Source organism: Siphateles boraxobius, unplaced genomic scaffold (assembly GCF_051911475.1).
Source record: "Siphateles boraxobius isolate OS27281-9 unplaced genomic scaffold, OSU_SipBor_1 22, whole genome shotgun sequence".
NCBI lineage: Eukaryota > Metazoa > Chordata > Actinopteri > Cypriniformes > Leuciscidae > Siphateles > Siphateles boraxobius.
In genome coordinates this window covers 6,028,721-6,054,727 of record NW_027508833.1, presented here as the reverse complement: position 1 = coordinate 6,054,727, position 26,007 = coordinate 6,028,721, and positions in this window count along the sequence as shown.

The window sequence follows — 26,007 nt, the reverse complement described above, 5'->3', positions numbered from 1 at the left end:
AATTGACTAGGAAAAGTCAATAATGTAGTACACAAAATTAAAATGAACATTTGTATTCATACAGTACATTTTTGTAGAAATGTTTTATATGTAAACTGAAAATTCACAGTTGCTTGTTTATTTTTACACACTCTGTCTTCCCCTAACACCACCTCACAGTCTTTTATATCTTCCTATTGCTCTTCACATGGTAAGCAACTGTGAATTTTCAGCTTTTGTGTAACACATTTCTAAAAAAATTAATGTACGGTATGAATACAAATGTATTTATACAGGACTACTGTAGCCACTGCTATTTAGGGTTGTGATGTTCCTCCATGTTCAAAAATAGTAATGATTTTTCAGGCTCACACGATGAAACAATGGTGAGAAGTTTTTTTGCTCTTACTCTTTTGATGGTCACTTCTCAGGAGATGGTAGCAGGACCACTCCTTCCCCTGGTGGAGGGCCGGGGGAGAATCTTTTGTTCTCCACTCCCCGCTGCTCACCCCCTGGTGGGCAGCACCCTAATGTGGTTAAAGAAAGAAGTGACATGTTCATCCCTGAGCACACAGAGTTCTCGGATGACACGGTGCGCCGCCCTCCGAGCCGTGCACCCCTCGTCCCCCTCTGTCCCAGAGCCGTATGACAGCACGCGCCGTCCCCAGACCGTGCCGCTCTCATCCCCTCTGTCGCCAGACCCCTGGCACAGCAAACCCCCGTGGAACGTTCGTCCTTCACTGGTGTCCTCTGTCAGGATGCGGTCAATGACTATGCCCCGACACTGGGCCGCTATGCTGTCCACGTCCGGGACAGTCATTCCGCCTCGCTGCCCCACCGACGGGAAGTCTGTGGTTCGCATGACCCCACTGGTACAGTTCTTGGGAGCCTGGTTAGAGCTTCCCAATCTGTCCCGCTGGGTTGTGCGAACGAGCAGGCTCGGCTACGCGATTCAGTTCGCGCGGTCTCCTTCCCGCTTCAAGGGAGTCTGCTCCACTATGTTCGGTGGCAATGCCCCTATCATGAGAGCGGAGGTTGCCACCCTGCTGGCGAAGGGTGCGATCGAGATAATGTCCCTCCAGCCGAAATGAGGTCCGGCTTCTACAGCCCGTACTTCATAGTCCCGAAGAAAACCGGTGGGTTACGGCCAATCATGGATCTGCGCGTGCTGAACCACTCCCTTCACAGGGTGCCGTTCAAGATGCTCACTGCCAAGCGCATTTTCTAATGTGTACGGCCCCAGGATTGCTTTTGCAGCGATCGACCTGAAGGACGCCTACTTTCATGTCTCCATTCTCCCTCGACACAGACCGTTCCTTCGGTTTGCTTTTGAGGGGGCAGGCCTGTCAGTGCGCGGTTCTCCCATTTGGGCTAGCCATGTCTCCTTGCGTCTTCACGAAGGTCATCGTGGCAGCCCTTGTTCCCCTTCGGGAACACGGGGTTTGCATCCTGAACTATCTCGACGACTGGCTGATCCTAGCTCACTCTCGAGATCAGGTTTGCGAACACAGGGACCTAGTGCTCCGGCACCTAGCCCGTCTCGGCCTTCGGGTCAACTGGGAGAAGAGCAAACTTTGCCCTGTGCAGAGGATCTCTTTTCTCGGTATGGAAATCGACTCGGTCGCCATGTCCGCGCAGCTTACGAGCGAGCGCGCGCAGTCACTGCTGACTTGTCTGAGACAGTTCGAGGGCAAGAGTGCGGTTCCACTGAAACTTTTTCAGAGGCTCCTGGGGCATATGGCATCTGGAGCCGCGGCAACAGTGCTCGGATTGCTTCATATGAGACCGCTTCAGCTTTGGCTTCGCGACCGAGTCCCGAGGTGGGCATGGCATCACGGCACCCTCCGAGTACCAGTTACTCCGACCTGCCGTCAGACCTTCACCCCGTGGGTGAACCTCAGCTTTCTACGGGCCGGAGTGCCCCTGGAACGAGCTTCGCAGCATGTTGTTGTAACGACAGATGCCTCCTCCTCGGGCTGGGGCGCCATGTGCAATGGATGTGCTGCCGCGGGCTCCTGGATAGGACCCCAGCGCCTATGGAACATCAATTGCCTCGAGTTACTGGCTGTACGTTTTGCTCTGCGCCGCTTCCGGGCCGTGCTCAAGGGCCAACACGTACTAGTCCGATCAGAAAATACCACCACTGTAGCGTACATCAACCGTCAAGGTGGTCTGCGCTCCCGCCGTATGTCGCAACTCGCCCGCCACCTCCTCTTATGGAGTCAGAAGCATCTGAGGTTGCTTCGTGCCATTTATATCCCCGGAGCTCTGAACTGTGCGCAAGGTCAGTCAGGACGAGGAGCAGGTCATTCTGGTTGCGCCTTACTGGCCCACCCGGACCCAGAGATGCTCACAAGTCTCTGAGCTAGAGTCCAAGTCAAGTCTCAAGTCTTTGAGCTAGAGTCCAAGTCAAGTCTCAAGTCTTCGAGCTAAAGTCCAAGTCAAGTCTCAAGTCTTTGAGCTAAAGTCCAAGTCAAGTCTCAAGTCTCTTGTGGTTATAATAAGTGTTGCATCACGTACAGCGACCCATCCAGGCTGCTTAGAACACTGCATAGCTATTAAGGAATTCAAAGCATGTAATATGTTATTATGACTCCTTTATCTAATAGCATACAATATCAGCTTTGATTTAGGTATATAATCAGTGTAAACAGGCTATTTCAACATGACAAAAACACCAAGAATACTTTACTTTTAAGTTAATATCTGTATCTGTAAAAATTGAGGTTCTGAAGAAAAAGGACTCTCATGTCCTATTGTGCTGGCTCTGTGGAGCCATTAGACCAAATATAGAAAATGTTATAGCCTACCTACCTCACAGCACTAAAATTGACATAGTGCAAAACATCACAGTAGCTAAATGCAAAACACTATTGCAACCAAATGATGTGAAATACATGGTTCATATATTTGTGGCGGCCCGCCACACATTGATTTTCGATTTATTTTTTTATTTTTACTAAGCCTATTTAAAATCGTATTTGATTGCAGAGCGCCGTAGCGCATTCGCGCAGCACTACCTCTCGCACGTCTCTCTCTCTCTCTCTCGTACACCCACCTCTCGCGCTCTGGAACACCATGAGGTGCACGCGCGCAGATACCCCATATTTTGCATTGAGCGCTTCTTTTGTTTGGCCCGTCTTGTTTGAAGTTTTTAAACCCAAATCTGACGAATGGCACAGCAACGGCCGGTGCAGTCGACATGTTTGTTTGTTGTCCTCTCATGTGTGGCCGCGCGCGCGCACGTAGTACGTGTTATGTAGGCAGGTTTTAGGTAACGGGTCAGAGGGAGGGGAATAACAGCGTGCTCATCAGACGTTTCCTAAAAATAAACATTGTTCACGAGTCCCGCAGGCTCGAGTCCGAGTCGAGTCTGAAGTCTTTCGAGGACGAGTCTCAAGTCGAGTCTGAAGTCACTGTGTGTGCGACTTAAGTCGCACTCGAGTCCGAGTCTCAAACTCGAGTCCCCATCTCTGCCCGGACCTGGTTCTCCGAACTAGTTCTCCTCGCGACAGCACCTCCCTGGCCGATCCCTCTGAGGAAGGACCTCCTTTCTCAGGGACGGGGCACCCTATGGCACCCTCGTCCCGATCTTTGGAACCTCCACGTGTGGCTCCTGGATGGGACGAGGCAGGTTTGAGTACCCTACCTCCACCGGTGGTGGCTACCATCACTTCCGCTAGAGCATTGTCCACGAGACATCTCTATGCGTTGAAATGGAACCTCTTCGTCAACTGGTGCTCTTCTCACCGAGAAGACCCCCGGAGATGTTCAATCAGTGTCGGCTTTCCTTCCTACAAGATGGGTTGGAGCGAAGGCGGTCTCCCTCCACCCTAAAAGTGTTTGTCGCCGCTATTGCCGCACAGCATGACTTTGTTGAAGGTAAGTCTTTGGGGAGGCACGACCTGATCGTCAGGTTTCTGAGAGGAGCGAGGAGACTGAATCCTCCTCGCCCTCCTCTCGTTCCCTCTTAGGACCTCGCAGTGGTGCTAACTTCCCTGCGGAGTGCTCCCTTTGAGCCTCTGCAATCAGTGGAGCTTAAGTTCCTATCAATGAAGACAGCGCTCCTGGTTGCACTGGCCTCCATCAAGAGGGTAGGGGACCTGCACGCATTCTCTGTTGACGAAGCGTGCCTGGAATTCGGGCCGGCTTACTCTCACGTGATCCTGAGACCCCGGCCTGGAAATGTGCCCAGGGGTTCCTACCACTCCCTCCGGGACCAGGTGGTGAACCTGCAAGCGCTGCCCCTGGAGGAGGCAGACCCAGCCTTGGCACTGCTCTGTCCAGTACGCGCCCTCCGCGCCTATGTAGACAGAACACAGTGTTTCAGGATCTCAGACCAGCTCTTTGTCTGTTATGGTGGGAAGCTGAAGGGAAAGGCTCTCTCAAAGCAAAAGTTGTCTCACTGGATAGTGGACACCATTGCTTTGGCTTACAAGCAACAAGGTCGACCGTGCCCCCTTGGTGTGACTGCCCACTCCCCCCGGATCGTGGCGTCCTCTTGGGCTCTAGCGCATGGCGCCTCGCTAACAGACTTCTGCAGAGTTGCAGGCTGGGCCAGATTCTATTATCTCCCAGTGCAGCCTGTTTCCTGTCATGTCCCTGCTTTAACCAGCTAGTACTGGACCCACTCAGGTGTCTTCGCTTGCTCGCCATTCCACTCCACGGACTGGATACGTGCGATATATTCCTCAGGTGAGCTTCTCCGAAAGCCCTGAGTTCCTCCAGCACTGCTGACGTCGGCACCAGTGTCTTTGCCTGCGCGTCGGCTAGGTGCCTCCCGTGTGCATGGTCCCTCCCCTGAGTGACCCCCACATGTGTATTCCACTGTAAGCCTCTCTGAGCATATGTCTTTCCCTTGGCAAGTCACCTTGCCACCCCCGGTGTTGAAATATTCCACCTGCGGCTGGACACCCTAGTGTTCTCCATATGCATCCTCCGGGTCATATGTGTATTCTCTAAGTCCCCCCCTCTGGGTTGGCAATAAATGCATATTCCCCTAACCTTGGGATATGCTCCCCAGTGTACCTTGGTATTCCTGTGCTAAATAGAAGTCCTTCGTCCATGCCAGTCTCACGACAGGGATCTCAGATTTACACAGGCACTGGAAGACAGCCGAGAAGGTGGCGTGATTAGACTGGTAACCCCATTCGTCGTCATCCGACGTTACTCGGAGTGACAACGAAAGAGAACGTCTTGGTTACGTATGTAACCCTCGTTCCCTGAGTAGGGAACAGAGACATTGCGTCTGCCTGCCACTTTACGCTGTACTGCGGGGATCGCCTGAAGCTCAGTCTTGGCTCCTCAGCGAAGAAACATATCTGCATGTTGCCAGCGTCTTCCTTTTATACCCACTAGGTAGGGCGGAGATACGCTATGCAAATTCCGCAGACCCATGGCATTTCTTTGCCATTGGCTCTTTTTGTAATACTCAAAGTTGATAGGCTTTCTAAGCGAAACCCCATTTGTCGTCATCCGACGTAATGTCTCCGTTCCCTACTCAGGGAACGAGGGTTACATACGTAACCGAGATGTTTTATATAGCATAATTACCCTCCTTAACTCCCATATTCCCTCCCATATCCACAGACAGTTGTTTCACAACATGCACATGTGGATCTTTCCAGGTATTTGTGGGTGTTCAAGGGCAGATTTTGAATGGCTTGTTATGACCCTCTGACGGATACCCTCATTTGGCCTTTTGAATGCATATAAACATTATTGTTGAAGATGATGACTGAATCAAGATGACTGAATCATAAATAAAAAACATTTGTAATAAAATGCAATGCAAAATATCAAAATGCATTCTATACAAATCAGCATTCGGTCTTGTGCAGTCTTTGAATTTGATTTGCCTTGTGTGCTTATGTGGTAATTGTAAATAGCAGGTGCTGCAGAAACTCATTTTAAGTGGATACATGCTTTTTTCTGAGTTTGAGGTTTTTCCCATGAGAAAATGATTTCCTTGGATATTTTTTGAAATGATGGATTCACAACATGTTCACCCCTTGTGGACAGGCAGTCTTGTTTTAAGATTTACACCGCACTAACCTCACCAATATTCCCCTGCTTTGTTTTATAAGTACTTTTTTGTTACATCTAGAATGGCTTGAGGCAAATCACCACTTTCAAAGCTTATATTCGAAGAAACCAGATATTCTTGATAAGGGAATGCATCCACCGAAATAGCTATGGTGGATAAAGTCCTGCTTATAACATTGAAAATAATATTGAATGCTGTAGTATGTCTATTGTTCTTCAAACTAGAAACAAAGTCTAATTTTTAAACCACAAAATAACTGTAATTCTTTCATTCTCATTGGAAATAGGAAATCTGCAAAATGACATTGCTTTGCTTCTTGCACGTTTTGTGACGTTTTCAAAATTAAATGTCCAGCTCGTTGCCTTAAATGTTCAATTTTATCAAAATCAGATTGCAAAATAAGATAACAAACAATGAGATTACAGAGAAAAGGGACACAACCGAGCAAAAGTGCAGAACTGAGTGTAATAGGCAAGGGTCACAGAACAGAGAATCCAAATAAAATCAAAATGCAGATAAACCAAGTTCAAGCAGAAGCAGGATCAAAACAAAATGAGGTAACAAAATAACCAAGGGAGAAGCATCCCATCAGGAGGTGATACAATTATCAAGTACGAAGGTCCTTTTAAAATAAATAAATCTTTAATTAAAACTAGTGATGGGTTGCTCATGAACTATTCATTTTGAATGACTCAAAATGTCAAATGTCAAAAAGGTTGTCTCAGAAAGTGTTCATTGTTCATTGTTTTTGTTCCACTCGAGCGTAACAGGAAACAGAAGTTATTAGTTCACCTTCCTAGTTCAAGTTGTTCATTCCTTCATCACATGACAGCTTCATTGGCTATGTACAAGAAAGATAAATCAATTTCAACTTACAGCTTTTGTCCCCCAAGGGGCAATTGTTTTTGCGGCAAGACATTCGGACAGACAGACAGTCCATAATATACACATAACAAAATACCACAAACAACACTACTGACACACTGACACAGAACCTGATTTCACCAAGTGTGTTCGTGGATAACATCTTTGTTGATCCTAGAACAACATTCCAATCAACCAATCATATTTAAGTTTACTGTCAATGTTAAGTTTAGGCTTAGGTGCTTCTACATCAGTGTTATTCACCTGTCATTTCCCTCTGATATTAGGAATAACTTATGGGTAGGGTTAAGTTTAGGGGTAGGGATATGGTTGTGATTAAATTTTCAGACAGGAATGTTGTTCCAGGATCAACAAAATATGCTGACACTGGAACACGTCTAACCCTGCAAGATCAAGACGTGCCCCTACTAACCACCTCCTTTATCTAAATTCAGAAGGGAAATGGCTGTGGGATGAAGTGAGTATCTATATGACTCTTAACTGAAGGAAATCTAAATTGCAAGCCAGAGGAAAAATTCTCGAACTCTGAGTAAAGGGGGTGGGCACTAACTGATAAAATAGATTTAGCTTTCTGCACCACCTGTCTATTGTACAGGAGTGTGTTTCTCGTACAACGACGTAACTTGATGCATAGTACGATGCATCACTGAAGAAATCAACTAGCTAGTCAAATGTTTCCCGAAACTATATTGTTGCAAATTGGTCGTTCTAACATGTTGGTTAATGATGTCATGTAGGTAGTGGAGTGATAACTACTTTTATGAATCTGTTTGAGATGGAATTAATTCTAGATGTTTTGCTATAAATTACAGACATGACATCAGTGGACTATTTCTCATTTTTCTCAGTTATTTTGTTTCATTACCAGATTCAACCATAGCCTCGTTCTAACTTAGCAGAGCACTTTTGCACTTGCACTATTCAAAAATGACGCTTTAAATCTCTTGACAAACTAAAAGACGTAAATGACATTTGTATGTATTCTAAATAAAATATATAGATTGTACTGAATGTCAGCTTGCTTATTTGGCTCAAGATAAGGATTTATTAAGTTATTTGTCATGCAAACAAGAAACTATGCTTCTAACCACAGGCCGAGAGCTGTCTTTCCAACCACACAATTTTGCAATGCTGCTTGCGAATGTTCGTTGGAAGTTTCTGGATCAACTATGCTGATGATAACAACGGAACTTACGACCATAGTAGGCTAACAATGCTTTTGGGAAACGCACACCAGGTCAGTAGGATTACTTTGCTCAATGCATAAGATTTTACTACTGACCTACACTATTTTGGACAGAGCATTTTTTTAAGCCTTGGTACTAAGTTTGCTGTACCAACATTCTAAAGAAAATGTTAGTATAGACTAAATGTAGCAGGGCCTGAATTTCGTTTTGGAAAATAGGGGGGAAATCCCCCTTTAGGTCATTCTTATGGGGGGGATTTTTTAATTTGAGGGGGGAGGTTTTTTTAGCTTGATTTAGATCTTTGAATTTAATTGAAAAAAGTAGCACAAATATATACATGAAATAAAGAGAAAAGTTTAGGTCTAACACTAGTATTCAGAAATGCTAGAAACGGAAAAAAAGTAATCAAATGTAAAATAACATGGAATAGTCTTTTAGTCCTGTATAATTTGAATACATGGGCTATTAATCCTGATTCCTTACAATTAATGCTATCTTTTGTTGTTTTATACATTAATGACAGACACATTTTAGGCTACTAAAGAGCTAGTGCACGGATCCATTAAGCGTGTACACATGCGTGTAAAGCGCAGTCCGCACCACTTTCTCCTCTTTTAAAAAGTTCTTTTAAGTGTCCAAATACATATTTGGACCACTGTATGTCCAGAGAGGAGGACTCCTATGATGTGTTAAACATGATACAGATCTGGCAAAAGGCCTTTATGAAAGTATCACATTTCAAAGCTGCTGATTGTCCAAGCTCTTTTTTTCCAAATCAAACTAATCCAGGTCACTTTACAAAGAATGATAGGCTTTAAACCCTGGTCTGGAGGTCAGTGGGTTTCAGTCTGCATCAGATACACACATGCTTTTGGAGCCATATGAGCACAAACAACAGATCCAGCCAGAAGCCAATCGTCAAATCATTTCTTTTTAAACCATTGCTTTAATTATATGCCTAAATAAGACAACAGTTTTCCAAGACAGTCCTGTTAGAAGTTTGCTAATAAGAGTCAGGCAGCTGTCCAGTGTTGCCACACACAGATTAGGATGATGACTTGGGTTGATCATTAACTCCTCGACAAACCCACATATACTCATGCACACAAAAACAGACAATCATTTTGTTCATTTCTGACAATGTTCACATTAATATAACCAACTTTTGTTTTGTCATAAAGCGTGCTTTCTCAAATTTGTATGTTTTTTTATGGTTTCAGTTCAGGTTAATAGTGTAATTATTGAGCTCAAATCAGTGTTGATTCAGTTCAGTTCAATAAATGCGTAAAGTTCGTCAATAATGAAATGAGATCAATTCAGCTATAAGCGGCTCTACAGAAGACAATAATCGCAATTCAGCTATAGAGTCAGTTCAATGTTGATTCAGTTCAGTTCATTAACAGTGCAGATGTTGCTAAATTCATCAGTTATAAAAGACGAATCAGATATAAAGCAGCTCTGCAACATCTAGCTCAATTCAGTTCAAGTTTTGTTGATAATATTACTGAATATTATACTTGTCTTTTAAACCCCAAATGAGTAAGCCAAAGGCATAAGTGCTTTCACCAGGTGACAGAAATGAAACAACAACAACAACAACCATGGGAGACAACATTACAGTGGCCAGGAAAATAATGTGTTTCCCTGAAAAGTCTTGACAAAAAATGTTAAGCTACCACAATTGTCATTTGTTTTCTTTATTTCACGGAACAACTGCAAAATACTATCAATGGATATAACAGCTGAACTGATCTGCATCACTTTTATGTGGGATTTAAGTTTAGAGCTACACTGTTGATGAAAAAACTGTGCAAATTATTTACTTACAATTTTTCTCATAGAAATATTAAGGTTTCTAGAAAAATGTTTGAGCCAAATAATGCTGTGCTAAAATGCAGAGTAAGACCTGGAGCAACATTCTGGGCCGAAAATTTAGTCCTAACCAAATCCCTACTCCTAAATGTAATCCTACCCCTAACTTATCCCTAATATCAGAGGGAAATGATAGGTGAATAACACTGATGTAGAAGCACCTAACCCTGGCTGTATGCCTAAAATTGACATAAACTGTAAACAATCCAATCAGCCAATCAGATTTGGGGGACAACTTACTTGGCAAAATCACTGTGACCGTTCGCCCAGATGCACACATCTTCAATATGGTATTTTAAACATAACTGAGTTGTCAGCTTACCACATCTGTGCCATTTTCTCTTGTAACAACACAGTGTTCTGGTGTATTATTATTATTATTATTATTATTATTGAAGGCCCAACCAGTTAAAATATGATACTTGGTTGGCAGCTCTATAGGTGCTTGAGTATGTAGAGACAGACAGAGAGGGCATCTCTCTCTCTCTCTCTCTCTCTCTCTCTCTCTCTCGCTCTCGCTCTCGCTCTCTCTCTCTTTCTCTTTCTCTTTCTCTCTCTCTCTCTCTCTCTCTCTGTCTCTCTCTCTCTCTCTCTCTCTCTCTCTCTCTCTCGCTCTCGCTCTCTCTCTTTCTCTTTCTCTCTCTCTCTCTCTCTCTCTCTCTCTCTCTCTCTCTCTCTCTCTCTCTCTCTCTCTCTCTCTCTCTCTCTGTGTGTCTGGATGACAGGCAGTAGGTTGATAGGCCATTGTGTAATAGGAACTGACTATAATTTGATTCCAGCTGTATTTGCCTTCGTGACCTGGAGTCATGCTGATCAGATTAGGAAAAGGACACCAGCAAACTTTTGAAAATCCATGACTGCATCTTTCTGTGAGTGCAACATCTTCTTTAGCCTACTCACAGCAGTTGGGCAAAGTAACATAAGACATGCCATACTTTACTCTTGTTACAACCTAGACTCACTTGAGACTGGCTACATTCCTGCAGAACTGCAACAACATACTTGTACATACATTTGACTGCAATTTCTTACTGAGATGAACACTATAGAGGCAGTAAAACACCTACATCTGTTGTTCCTTTTCACACAAGAGGGCAGATTATCGATTAATAAAGACTTATTTTTTTGCGTGGTTCCTCAAACAATACTATGTTATGTCCTCAAAACACTTTTACCAAAATGCATGATTTGTGAATGTATTACATTTTGATGCATCTAATAATCCGCTCCATATATGTGGCTTTTCTTATTAAGTAAAATTGCTCACAGCTCATCTGGTACAGCGTAACACTTGTGGGGTCTCAGTTATAAAATATTGCGTAGAAACCGTCCTACATTTGATCTTACGGTTATTTCTCAAATATGCTTACCCTTACAAAATTATTTTACTTCTGAAATAGTACAGAATCTCCTTATCAAAACACAGATGAAGAAGAAGCAGAAACAAGTGATAGAAGATTGTTTATGCAAATGTAAAAGCATGATCGTCAAACATTATACAGCATATAAGTGGAAAAACTGCCTAACGTTACCGAATGAAATGTCGACCCAGGAAGGGTTAATGAATGCTTTGGGGGTGTTGATGGACTCGATCAACTCTATTTATGTTTTGATAATCGTCTGGAATCTGATCCGGGCGTAGTCTTTGACAAAAATGTTTTTGTTTTTTGTTTAAAATGTAGCTTTTTTTTTTTATAAAAAAAAAATAAACTTGCCCATATTCAAGTATTAATAAAAAAGGATGCATAAAGCTAAACAATTTTGATGACCAAACAGTATTGATGTCCGTTGACTTCCATTGTATGGACACATTTTTTTAAAATTAAATCCACAATTAATCATTCAGACAATCTAACTAGTATAGAAAATGTGTAGTCATGCAGATCCGTAGGTTTGCCAGAGAACACGAGTTGAGTTAAAATTCAGTGCCACTATTTGTGGACACATTTTGGACATCTGTTTTCTGTTATTGTTTGTAATGCTGGCTGGATTCATGGCAAACAAAACTGAGACATACTCTGAAACACTGATTGTGACATTCACCGCATCAGTGCCAGCCATGATTCTCATAACCATCCCATGAATAATACCCTTCCCAGATTAAGTAGATTCAGAACTAGTCTGATTTGGGAGAACGTTGTTTCACTCGCTTTTCATTTCACATCCCTCCAATGACAATGTTGGTTTTTATCGCAAAATGCTTTGAAATAAAATTGAATTGTTTGCACCAAACCACTATTTTCTGAGGAAGTAAGCAATTACTCTATGCAGAGGGGACATTCTCACATTCAATAAGGCTTTTCATATCAGAAAGTAAAAATGTCAGACGTATTGGCATCATTGATGTGTCTGTACTGTATTGTTTTTAAGATTCCTATGCCCTCTTTAAAATAATTCTACAAGATATCTGTAATTGGTTGATATAGAGGATAAGGTTTTTGGACGGCGCCAAGCCTGGAACAAGAGAATCTTGCCCTCTCAGCCAGCAAATGTTGTCTCTCCATCTCTGTCTTACCATCTTTCTGTCTCCATGTCATAGTCCATTAATGCCGAGTCACTCTCCTCTAATCCAGCACTTGCCTGGCCAGCAGAAATAGCTGATTATAGAAGAGAGGAAAGGTTAATTGAAAGACATTGTTGTAATGGTATTGTGTCCAAGCAAAGCAACAAGAATGTTGATACCGCTCTCCCCCCGCAGCGACACTGTAATGAATGACATTAAAAATAATTATCTAGGACATGAGCAATCCCCTCTATAAATTAGTACTTAGCTTGTCCTTTCCGCCGTAGCAGGGTTCTGGGCTTCCTCTGTTTAGGACTAACAGTACGCAGCTCACTTACAGGATAAAAAATAGATATACAACAGTCTGGTCAGCTGACCTTATGGCTAAAGAGAAAGGAGTTGATGTTACAGTATAATAGCATGTGTTTTATGTAACTGACCTCGTAAGCAAAAACAAAAGCTAAGCTTTATTCATTTAATATATTTAAAAAGTCAATGGTGCCTTAAGCAAATGCTGGTTGGCCAATGGTGTAAATATATATATTTTTTTTTCAGTACTAACTATTCATTTAAGAATACATTTTGTATTTATATTTGACATTTTTTGGGAGACAGAAGTCAAAAATGTCTGGGTAATACAACTGTCCTGCTATTATAATGGGGGGAAAAAAGTAGTTTAGCATAATATTGTATTGGTATTTCTCATAACTATATAACTACATATATATATATATATATATATATATATATATATATATATATATATATATATATATATATATATATATATATATATATATAATGTTTGAAAGTTAATGTACTGTTATCAAGGTGTAAAGAGAATATGTTATACTTTATACTTGCTGAGTGCTTAGTCATTACATTTTCATTTTCCAAAACCAAATGAAACTAGCATGAATACAAAGAGTACCTTTTTTCCTATCATGGACACTTGTATATGTCATAGGCACATCTATTAGCAAACCTTTAGACTTCAGGGTTTGTTCAAATCCACAGCCCTAAGCATGAGCAATGGCATTAGTGACGCTCTCTAATATATAATATGCCATTTGGTACTTATTCAACAAATTCATCAGAAATAACAATGCCATTAATTGATTTTGCATTTGGTTGAACGTTTTTCATATTTAAATGCTGAACATCATTTATCAGTGGAGACATTTGCATTGGCCATTTCATTCTATCCACGCAATGGGATTCTACTAATGAAGGAAAAAGTATGAGACATGGGGAATTAAGGCCTAATATTGATTTAAAAAGCTAGGAAGGAAAAAGAACATGAAAACCATCTGCATTAGATTGGCTCTGACTGTGAGATCACCACCAGAATTCATTACTGAAATTACATTAATGAAAGAACACTGATCACTCGGGCCAGAAATGACATGGGTTCAGGTCATGAACATGAGCCTGTCATGCAGTATTCTCATAAAGCAGAAGCAGAAATTATGAAAAAGGAAACCAAAATGGACAACGGAATAGATGAGTATTAAAACAGAATGCCAGCAGGATACAAAAAAAAATTAATCCATGGCTGAGCAAGACAAATCATGTATTTATCTCTGTAATTCCACATGCAGATACACAGAGTAGCTGTTGGTGTAATGACTCCTTAATCTTAACTCTGTACAGTTTTGACTTTGGAAATGGTCCTGTAATAACTGTAATATCTGATTAGGAATGATAGAGGGGAGTGAGGGTCTTTATTTCACATCTCTCCCTAGATCAGCCATCATGAATTTGATCCTCCTCATTTTATAATGCAAATCTCATTATCAAGATTTAATGGCCTTGACGGGCCTCAGTGGCCATAAACTAGCCCTTAAATGCAAATCGCATTTCAATTGCACAATAAATCACTACTTTAATTTAAAAGTTCATAAACCTTCACACTTGTTGAAAGGGGATTCCCTCCTCATTAGACAATTGAAATTTGAAATGGTAATTTAGAAACACGTTCAAAACATACTTTTAAGTAAAACAGTCCTCTTGTACCATTAAAACAAAGCACAAAGTAAAAAATTTAAATGCAGAACTTCCTCAAAGTCAACTCATTTTAAAAAGACATTTATGTTATACAACCATTAGTTTCAGTCCTCAAATTTGACGGGCCAAGCTGATATGAGGTTCAACAGCACTGGAGCGTTTCACTGAGGGTATCACTCTGCTTGTGTCTGTCCATTCCAGACCATCTAATCCTTACATTAATGGTGGGGATTTTTCGCCTACTTTGTTACGTCACTAGGTGGCAACAAGTGCCTCTCTTTATGAGTAATTCATTCACTCAAACAGTTTGTTCAGAAACGCTGATTCATTAATTAACAAAAAAATTACTATCTTTATAAATGAGCCATTTGAATCATTTACTCAACAGATTTGTTAAAAAATCCTGATCCATTCCAAATCAAAACAAATAAAAGTCTTTATGAATGAGTCATTGAATAAGCCTTTCAAATTATTCACTCAGGAATGAAACAAGTGACTGTCAATGAATGAGTCGTTGAATCATTCACTCACACAATCTATTATTTGTTATTAACAACATCTTTTTAATGTATTGAAATCACTGTCACACACAACCTATCATGGTTTATTATTTAGATACCACTTTGCAATAAGATCTCATTTGTTACCATTAGTTAATGTATTAACTTTGTTATTTGGTAATGTATTGACTAACAATGAGCAATACATTTGTTACAGTATTTTTTAATCTTTGTAAATGTTAGTTAATAAAAATACAGTCATTAATTGTTTGTTCATGTTAGTTCACAGTACATTAATGTTAACAAATACAACTTCTGATTTAATCATGTATTAGTAAATGTTGATATTAACATTAACTGAGATTAACAAATGCTGTAAAAGTATTGGTTATTCTTAGTTCATGTTAACAAATGCTAACACATGAAACCTTGTTGTAAAGTGTTAACATTATTTATTATCATTTGCTGATCCTTAAAATGGGTTCCAAAGTATAAAACTGCATACTGTCTCAATTTACAAAAGGGCTTAAAATGATCCATTGTACAGCAAAACATCCACTATAATACATGGCTCCCCTGACAGACTGAAGTTAAAGTTTCATGTTCACTTGACACCACCCTTATATACGTTTAGGAAGCCATGTCAGGTCTACATAGAGATATGAATTACACATGCATCAGTCAAGCTTGGCCTTATGGGTACCAGAAAGGCTTCTGTCCAACTGCAAGCCTCCCCAGGGACCGCTCAGGGAAGGCTGTGCAACCAGATATCCTTTCCACCGCTCACAGCGCTCCGTCTCCCAGCAGCTGGCCAACACGCTGGTGCCATGTAACTTAATTAAGCTGTGGATGGTAAATCAGAATCTAACCCGTGATCAAACAGGCTCAGTTTCTCGTCCTGTTTGGTCCCTCCTGAAAGGCCATAAATCTAGCGGTGAATTAGAGCGCGAGGATAACATAAGCAAACCCACTGGAGATGAAGCCAGGCAGTAATTTTTAGTGTGAACATTAATGGCACTGAAACAATTTCTTTGTTCCGAAAAACAAAAACTCACATCTTGAGCAGAAAATAGGCTTGTTTTTCCAGCAGATCTTTCTACACTTTATACCCAAAAATGTTCTATATAATGTTAAATGCCTCAAATGATTGTCTAATACTTTTGTTTAACAGGTTATAACGTTGTTTTCTATTGATAAGTATGTTTACGAGCTGCTTAATCATTTGTTTTAATTAAAAATTAAAATGAATTAAAACAAAAGTAATTAATTAAAACTAAATCCACAAAAATATTCCATGATAAACGCTACATGCTGTAAATATGAAGCACCTGACAGAACCCTTTAAGGTTAATCTTCTAAGAGTGTAAATATTTCTGTGGCTTATTTTAAGACAGTAGGTTGCTAAAATGAGGTGGTCGGAATAGATTAAGAAGTGACGATGCAGTCAGATGGAAATATATTGATTTAGGAGAACAATCTAATTCAATCATTCACTCAACCGATTTGTTTAAATGTTGATTTATTCAGGTACACAAGTAACTATCTAAGTAAGACAATGAATCATTCACTCAACACCAGATTCATTGAAATATGCTAATTCATTTCAAATATAAACCTTTTTGGTTCTTGAATGTCACATGATCAAACATGAAGACATGTGAGAATCAATGAGGTTAGGTTGGTTGACATTTTAGGGTTCATGTCGGTATATTTGATGTAGACTATGCATGTTTTGAAACAGTTGTTAAAATCTCACAGCATAACATTCACAAAGCACATCTTAAAACAAACTTACCCCATCTGAATAGTGACATAGATCAGAATGACTCAAAACCCATGAATTCGAATCCATTGTAAATATTTCTATGACTTGAGATAGTCACAATATAAAAAAGACATTGCTAATGCAGCTGATGTGAATTTTGCAGACAGACAGTGAACTTACTGGGTTAATAAGACTAATAATGTAATCAATAGCATATATACGGGATGTAGCATATTATATTATGTTTTCTAAGAAAGAAGGTTGCTGCGACGAGCTGGATAGAATAGACTTAGAAGTGATGATGCAGTCAGATGGGAACATATTGATTTAGGAGAAAAATCTAATTCATGAAAGGTGGCAGACTCATGAATTGACTTTATTGATCCACTTAGAAACAGTGTGCATGGAGCTACAGACTGAAAGGAAGAGAAAAACAGAGATCTAAATCCGAGGAGGGCAGTATTTTGTTCACATTGACATCTATACACAGTCCTTATTTTCCCCAATGTTCCTACTTTATCTCTTATTTCAGTGACTGTCTCTAACCAATACAGCTAAACCTTAACAGGGTGCAGTAGCCGTTCCTTAATGCATAATTACATCTCTTGCGTCAACACAGCAGAAACAGCCCATAAATCTACTTTTATTCACTGCAGGGTCCATAGAGTGGTCTTTTCTCGGCCTGTTGGGTCTAGAATAAAGCCATGGAGTCAAGGACAATGACCTTTAAGGTCAAGCTCCACGGAAACCACAAGCATCATGCTAAGCTATAAAACACAATAAGCTGATACCCATAACCTCTAGGGGCTTGGAGAGAGTTTGCAATTCTTAACTGAGATGCCTGGAGAATAAGAAATGACAGCTATGTGAACATCTATGGTGCTGAGGTGATTCATCCCAGCAGATCTTCTGGCATCTGGAGATACCTGATTGAACGGGTTGAAGGATTACCCAGGTGTCAGAATGAGTGCCCAAAGGCTGGACATCACACATCTGTCAGGAAGGTAAACAGCGGATCAAAGCACAACCTGGTTTTTGACAGTTTTGTAACATCCAAAAGCTTTACATTTTGATTAAGGAAGGAGCTTATAGAATGGTTGTGTCAATATGGAATTTATGAACAGGTTGTTGTGTTTTGTGTTGTTGTGCACACAGATTTGTCTGCTTTGGCATCAATGCAAAATAGCATTATATATATATATATATATATATATATATATATATATATATATATATATATATATGGTAACATATGTACATGGTACACATATATATGGTCCAACGACGTGGTACAACGAGCACACTCGGGCCCTTAAGAGAGCAGCCAGAAAAATGGAGCGCAACTGAAAGAAAACAAAACCTTTTTCTAATCTCGTAGAGAGGGAGCACGATTGCGTACAGAAAAGCCTTACAAACTGATAGATCTGCTCATTTTTCAACTCTCTTAGAAGAAAACAAACACAACCCTAGGTATTTATTTGACCTAAATTAACAATAAATAAAGCTTCTACTTCTGAAGTTTCAATATTCAACATTATATACTGCGTGATAGAAGCAGCTGGCACAATTATCGCATGCCAATTTGCTTTGGCTCGTTTAGTTTCTCTCGAAGTAGATTGGTTTCTCTGCAAAGATCTTATTTCTGTTGGATCCCTTCGACGAACGCTGGAGTGACCGACATGAAAGGGAACAGTATTGTTACTGTTAACTGAAATTAAAACTATTAAAAGTTATTTAAAAAGCTGAAATAAAATAAAATATAAATATTACACGAAAATAATAATACATTTTTTTTTTATTAAAATGAGAAATGTTGCCTATAGGCCAACTAACGGAAATAAAATAATTTGAAGTGGAAGTGAAAAATTACTAAAATTTAAATAAAAGTAAATTAAATCAAAGTAGAAATATTAAAAGAACTCAAAAATTACAAACGTTTTGTTTTGAGATTGAAATTTAAACTAAATATAAAAATCAAAGCTCATTCAAAATATTAATAAATACTATGATAGTGCATAAATAATACTAAAATAACACTGGCTTGAGTCCCTTCTTTAGTGTAAGAAAAATGAACAGACATTTTTTCATCGAATTTATGGTCTGGTAGATGAACGTCTGATCCTTTAGTAAAATAACAGCCCACCTTGCCTCAACAAGCTTATGATTTGATGTATTGTTGATGCCTATAACACAAATTGTACAAGTACTGAGGTTTATTCAAATTCCTTGTATACGCTGCTAATATTAACTGTCATGACCCTTACATTTGTATTGTGGACTGAATATCGGCAAATCGTTTTAGAGAAGTGCTATCAGTGCGGCAAGAAATGAATAATCTGCATATTTGCAATAGAACATTATTTTGTTAGTGTATGAATAAATTGTGACGCATATGGCTCTGCAATGGCAAGTGTGTATTTCTGTGAAGGCAGAAACCTCTGTGAGATCAATGGAGTTCTGAGTTGGTCAGTTAAATCACCTGAGCTTGTGTTCAAGAGTAAAGATGTGTGCTGCCCAAGACACAAAGGCTAAGAGATTTTATAGCTAGTGTTTTCTGGATGAGGCCCCCATTCTAAACAATAATGACTTTTTAATGCGGAGCTGTGATTACGTTGTCATGGTGAAATATGGGGCCCTTGGGTGGCTTGGTGAGGAGGGGGCCACACGTGAAATACTACAACAGCATAGATTACAGCACCGACCTAGGTGAAGCAATCTTCATAAATTCAAATCTAATCTTTGTGGACCCTGGCCATGTCAAACTATGGGACTCTGCTGTTCTTAAAGGGTACATAACACACACAGTTTCTATCTTGAGTACCTGAAGTATTGCATCCTTCATATCTCCAAAGAGTCTTTAGTTTTATCAGATTTATAAAATATACAGTTGTACCGATTCTTTCCGAAAACATTCAAGCTCCTGGAGGCGTGCCGTGGGCGGAGCTAAAGAGTCCCGAGCTCGATCTGATCTAAAATGACGTCCACACTGTGTATCGCAACTGTTCAGATCCGAGTTGTGTGTTCATGCAGTTCTTTGGCAATATGGCAATGACGTTGCGTTGATGGAGGGGTTTGCATTTGCAAATGAGATGTTGTCTTATTTAAATTTCACAACATGGAAATGTGTAGCCGCCGCGCTGGACTATTGCGTCTTGAGCTGCAGAACTGTAGGAGGCTGGTATGTACAGCTTTTTTCCGCGCTCTTATTTGCGCCGGTTTAAAAAATAAATAATTTTCTCCTTGTCCGGCACTTTGCAACAGCACAGCCTTGTTTCGGCAGCGCCTTTCATCATGTTCTCTATAACAACGTCTGACGTTTACATTTTACGTGACGTGAGAAAGTCACATACCACGCGGAATCCGATCAGAGCGTTCAGACTGAAGCGGATTTCCTGATATGTGATTTGAATAGGATTTCAAACCACACATGGATGTAGCTTGAAATGGATTTCATGTGCTTTTTTTGGACTGACAATCTGAGCGTACCCTATGTCGGGTTAAGAAATAGAAGGAAGAATAGCAGTAAAGGCTAGAGAATCTAGCTCGTTCGGATCTTTACCACATATTAACTTTAGTTTGTCAAAAGCCCTTCTCTATATGATTTTGCAGCTTAAATGCGTTTTTTCCGTAGTTTAGACATAAAACTATGTGCACATTACATTACATAAACAGTGCAATCCATGCTGTTACATCTGAGTATCTCCAATATGGCCGTGCATCCGGGTAACTGACCAAATCGTGACGTAGGTGCAAACCCTCTATACGATTCCTGAAGGAGTGTATTTGGCACAGACATACTCTGTCATACATCCAACTCGTTTTTTTAAACTTTGACAATGTTTAGCATAAGAATCCAACTCTTTAACAGTGTAAACAGGTCAGAATGACCTATTTCATGCATTCAACATCCCCTTTACAACAGACGATCGGACATGCAGAAGCGCGCTGCTAAGTAAAATGATGTGGAGACAGAGAAACTGATTGAACTGTTGCTGAGAGATCATATTCAAAAGTTAGAGCCCGTTCTCATCCTTTGGCGGCATATGTGACTCCATATGACAAAACGGCGAAATACTACGCACATGGCACCCTTTAGCGTGAATATAACACGCGAACCCAAGGCGTCATAAAGTTGACTGGCATCCTTTAGCGTGAATATGAGACGCAGACCCTACCCCACACCTAAACCTACCCATCACAGTGCGTGTTATATTGACGATAAAGGGTGCCATGTGCGTAGTATTTCGCCGTTTTGTCATATGGCGTCACATATGACGCCAAAGGATGAGAATGCGTTGAAAGTTATCATCTAACTCTGTGAAGGAGATGAAACGGACTCTGATAGAAAACCTAAACAGACTGGAATAGAGGTGAAGGGTTAAATGCATGAATTGTATAGCTATACTAGTTTTTGCATTTTCTGATAGAAATGTGTGTAGTGCCTGTCCATTGACGGTTGTGAGTATAGCTTTAGTTGCTTTGGTGTTATGGGTTGTTGCTGTGTTATTGCAATATTCAGAACACAATATTGAATGTCTTGTAGACAGAGATGTTCACAAGTCATTTTTTGGAAGTCCAAGTCGAGTCTCAAGTCTTTGAGGGGCAAGTTCAAGTCAAGTCTCAAGTCTTTTGCCACAAGTCCAAGTCAAGTCTCTCTTGCCATCTGATCTGTCCCCCTGCTGAGAGACACGGATTTGGAAACGTGCTGAGAGACATGAAAAAAATGAGAAAATCGTGTCCGTGTACAGGAACCAATAGATTTTAATTTCGTGACTATTTCACGAACTGCCGTGAGTGTGTTGCGACATCATATAGTCTAATCTTCTGCTACTTAACATCCCTCTAGCCCTCGGACCTGGTGAAATATTAACCTAAATCTGTCACATCATATGGATACAACACTTTGTGATGGTTAGTGTGACAATCAGCGGCTGGAGTGCCCGCATGAGCCACTGGAGGGCACTCTCTTCCTGCGTTATGTTCCACCATGGACTCATTATGTTTGATTATGGTTTCATCAGTTTCACCTGTGCACCCTCAGCAACCCTTTATCTGGACTGTTCTGTTCTGTGCCCATTTGTGAAGTATTGTTTTACCCAAACTCTGTCTTAGTTTGTACCTCTTGTTTCTCCGTGCTTGGACTCGATCTTTTGTGTTCCTTTAATAAATATCTGCGAATGGATCCGACCGCCTCAGCCTCTACGTGACAGAATACTTCACCACATCAGGATCCAGCAGATTACAGAACAACTCACCGCAAAATGGAACCAGCAGTTGCTCCAGCAGTCTCTCCCATAGTCGTCAGCAACCGGGCCCTGAGAGAATATCTCTCGGTAATGTTTCAAGTGAACCAGTCCGTCCAAAGCTATGCTAAGGACTTCCTCTCCATTTGCCATCTCGGAACGCTCGATGAAATCCAGCTCATAGGCCTGTTTCGGAACGGGCTGGATTACCGGATTGCTCGATGGATGCCGAGCAACATTACCGATTGGACTCTGGACCGGTACATTGCTGAGGCTTGCTTCGTGGACTGTTCCATAGCCACGTTCCCGTCCTATCCGGCCGAGCCAGCTCCTCACTGCAGTCTTACCAAACCCGCGACTCACGTATGCCCACTCGAGCCCGTATTCCGCACTGGTCCTGTTGGATTTGCCAATCCGGAGACCGCGGAGGTTCCGCCGGCCGAGCCAAGTGAGTCAAGTGCTGCCGAGTCAAGTGAGAAAAGTGCCGCCGAGTCAAGTGCCGCCGAGCCAGGTGCCGCCGAGCCAAGTGAGTCAAGTGCCGCCGAGCCAAGTGAGTCAAATGCCGCCAAGCCAAGTGAGTCAAGTCCCGAGTCAAGTGAGTCAAGTCCCGAGTCAAGTGAGTCAAGTCCCGAGTCAAGTGAGTCAAGTCCCGAGTCAAGTGAGTCAAGTCCCGAGTCAAGTGAGTCAAGTCCCGAGTCAAGTGAGTCAAGTCCCGAGTCTACTGTGTCAAGTGAGTCTACCGAGTCTACTGTGTCAAGTGAGTCTACCGAGTCTACTGTGTCAAGTGAGTCTACCGAGTCTACTGTGTCAAGTGAGTCTACCGAGTCTACTGTGTCAAGTGAGTCTACCGAGTCTACTGTGTCAAGTACGTCCAGTAGTGAATCTAGCCCTGTGAAGCGCCGTCGCAGAAGGAAGAGAGGGAGGACTCGTTTGGCTCGCCAGGCTCCGGAGGGCGTTCCCAGACTCCTCGCCCTGCCGGCCCCGCCTCTGCGCCTCGCCCTGCCGGCCCCGCCTCTGCGCCTCGCCCTGCCGGCCCCGCCTCTGCGCCTCGCCCTGCCGGCCCCGCCTCTGCGCCTCGCCCTTCCGGGCCCGCCTCTGCGCCTCGCCCTTCCGGGCCCGCCTCTGCGCCTCGCCCTGCCGATCCCGCCTCTGCGCCTCGCCCTGCCGGCCCCGCCTCTGCGCCTCGCCCTGCCGGCCCCGCCTCTGCGCTTTGCCCTGCCGGCGCCCTTCAAGCACCTTCCTCCCGTGGATTTCCCCAAGTATTTTTTGGGGGGGGGGGCAGGAGGTACCCTGTGAGGGCCTTGGGGGCTGCGTATACATGGACCTTTGCTAGTAGGTACCCTGAGAGGGCCATGGGGGCGGCATCTACATGGACCTTTGCTCTACTGCCTACGTCTGAGCTTCCTGGATTACTGGTTCCGGCTAGCCCAGTTAGGTGTGATCTACTCCATTCCCGTGTTCAGTGTGCTCCGCCCTGTTCTCCTGTCTGTTGTGCTCCGGCCTGGTTCCCTGCCAAGCTTGTCCCGCCTGGGCTGCCTGCGAAGCTTGCTTCTCCGTGGTCCCGGGTCTTGCTCCTGTCTCCAGGTCCCCTGCCTCTCCACGGACCTGGCCCTCCATCCCATCCCCCGTTGACCTCCCCCCAGAGCTCTTAGGAGCGTCTAGAAGCCGCTCCTTAGAGGGGGGGTTATGTGACAATCAGCGGCTGGAGTGCCCGCATGAGCCACTGGAGGGCACTCTCTTCCTGCGTTATGTTCCACCATGGACTCATTATGTTTGATTATGGTTTCATCAGTTTCACCTGTGCACCCTCAGCAACCCTTTATCTGGACTGTTCTGTTCTGTGCCCATTTGTGAAGTATTGTTTTACCCAAACTCTGTCTTAGTTTGTACCTCTTGTTTCTCCGTGCTTGGACTCGATCTTTTGTGTTCCTTTAATAAATATCTGCGAATGGATCCGACCGCCTCAGCCTCTACGTGACAGTTAGCTTGTTACTGTACCTGTGACGATTTATGCTAAATTCAACATCTCTTTCACATTAGCAACTGACTGACCTATCTGGGTGAGTTTTGAGGTGCCAGATGAAGTTCGATGTTGTGGATCTGGCATCATTTATCTTGGTGCCACACAGCTTGCATGTACTGTAGCTGTTCGCTTACCGCCACTGTTTGTAAAGTTATTAAAACCAAAACTGATGACAAAAGGCACAACTCCGGGAGGCCTTAGTGTCGCCATCATCAATGCATTTTTTGATATGTGAGTGCGCGTGGCACGCACATAGCGCATGCACGTTGCACAATATGGCAAAGGGCAGGGGACATGGCAGGCAGCTCATCATACGCTTACCCAAAGTATATATGCGCCAATAAAAGAAAATAAATTAAAGAATTTAGATTTAAAAAGCAATAATTGCATGAAAACAGGTTGTTGACGGGTCTCAAAGCTCGAGTCTGGAGTCTTTTGGGTCGAGTCTCAAGTCAAGTTTGAAGTCAGCTGTTTGTGCGACCTAAGTGCGACTCGAGTCCCCATCTCTGCTTGTAGATTGCGAGGAAGCAAATGGTGAAACATTGTAAACTGAAATAAAATAGGGGAAGTAGAATTAAAACAAAATGAGATTTTAAGATTTTTTTTTTGTATTTTTTAATAACAGTATGTTTTTTTTTATTTGTTTTAAATTTTTTTCATTGTGACTTTTGCATAAACGTTATCATACAGCTATGGGAAGTGTTGCTATTGTTCACTAGAACTGCAATTATTAAAACTGTATTTTTAGGAAAAGCTCAAATAAAATAAAATATTAATATTAGATGAAAACCTTAAAAAAAATTGGTCTGGCAATTAAATAAAACAAGTTGAAGTTGAAGAACAAATTAGTAAACTAAAAATGACAAAATAAAGCTAAATACAAATGTAAAAAACGAATAAAAATTACAAAAGTAAATAAAATTACTAACACTTTTTTTATTTAAAAAAACAATACAATAGTATATAAATATGACTAAAATTAAACTGCATTCGAGTTATTTCATTTACATTTACATTTCATTTACATTTATTACATTAATTTACATTTCCAGAAGCATTATATTTGAAAAATTTATAATTGAAACGTCAAATTGTATATTGAATTGTATACTGTATGTTTCACTATATTTTATAAATTAATATTTTTTGGGGGAGATAATGGTGAAAGAACACCTTATTAAAGGGCTCATGACATGATAAATCAAATTTGCCTTGATCTTTTGACATATAAGAAGTCTTTGTACCATTAAAACATCTTGCAAGTTTCATAGTTTAAAACTATCCTCCTCATTATAAACAAAGCGTTTATTTCATCAAGCTCCAAAAACATCTCGCTTTGATATTGCAGGGATCTGAGACGTCAAACAGGCAAATACCTTATTGTTCCGAATATAAGACGACCCTGATTATAAGACGACCCCCCTTTTCCAAGATTTACCTTTTGGAAAAAGGCTTTTTGAGGACCAAATCTTGTCTTTCATAAAGAAAATTATTTTCATAATGCATATTTTTCATATTTACATTTTTTAGATTTGAAGTATGGTAAATACTGATTTATGTACCAACAATCACATTGAAAAATAAACACTTTATGGCATACCATAAAAATAACCTGTAGTTCTCATTTCCAGTAGATTTCACAATGACTGATTTACTGATTCATTCCAAATTAATTCATCCTAAAGAAGGCCCAAAAATTCTGATCTCTTTCACATCTTCTGCGTAATTTTAAGGGATTTTCTAAAATGCAGCCCACATGAGCAGGGTGGGGGTTGAGGATGTCAATTGCTCTGACACCTCCTCACGCTCTACCCACTGTCCATAACCAGGAGTAATCACCGTTTGATGGGCCAAAACTCCACTCCACGCTAGCCATTTCTTATTCATGTCACCGGCCTGTCACGCAGGGTGCTTCATCTCCGCAAACCCTACATGAGGAACACACTGACAAGAAAGGGATAAATAAGGGTGACATCATCCACATGAAATATTCTTCT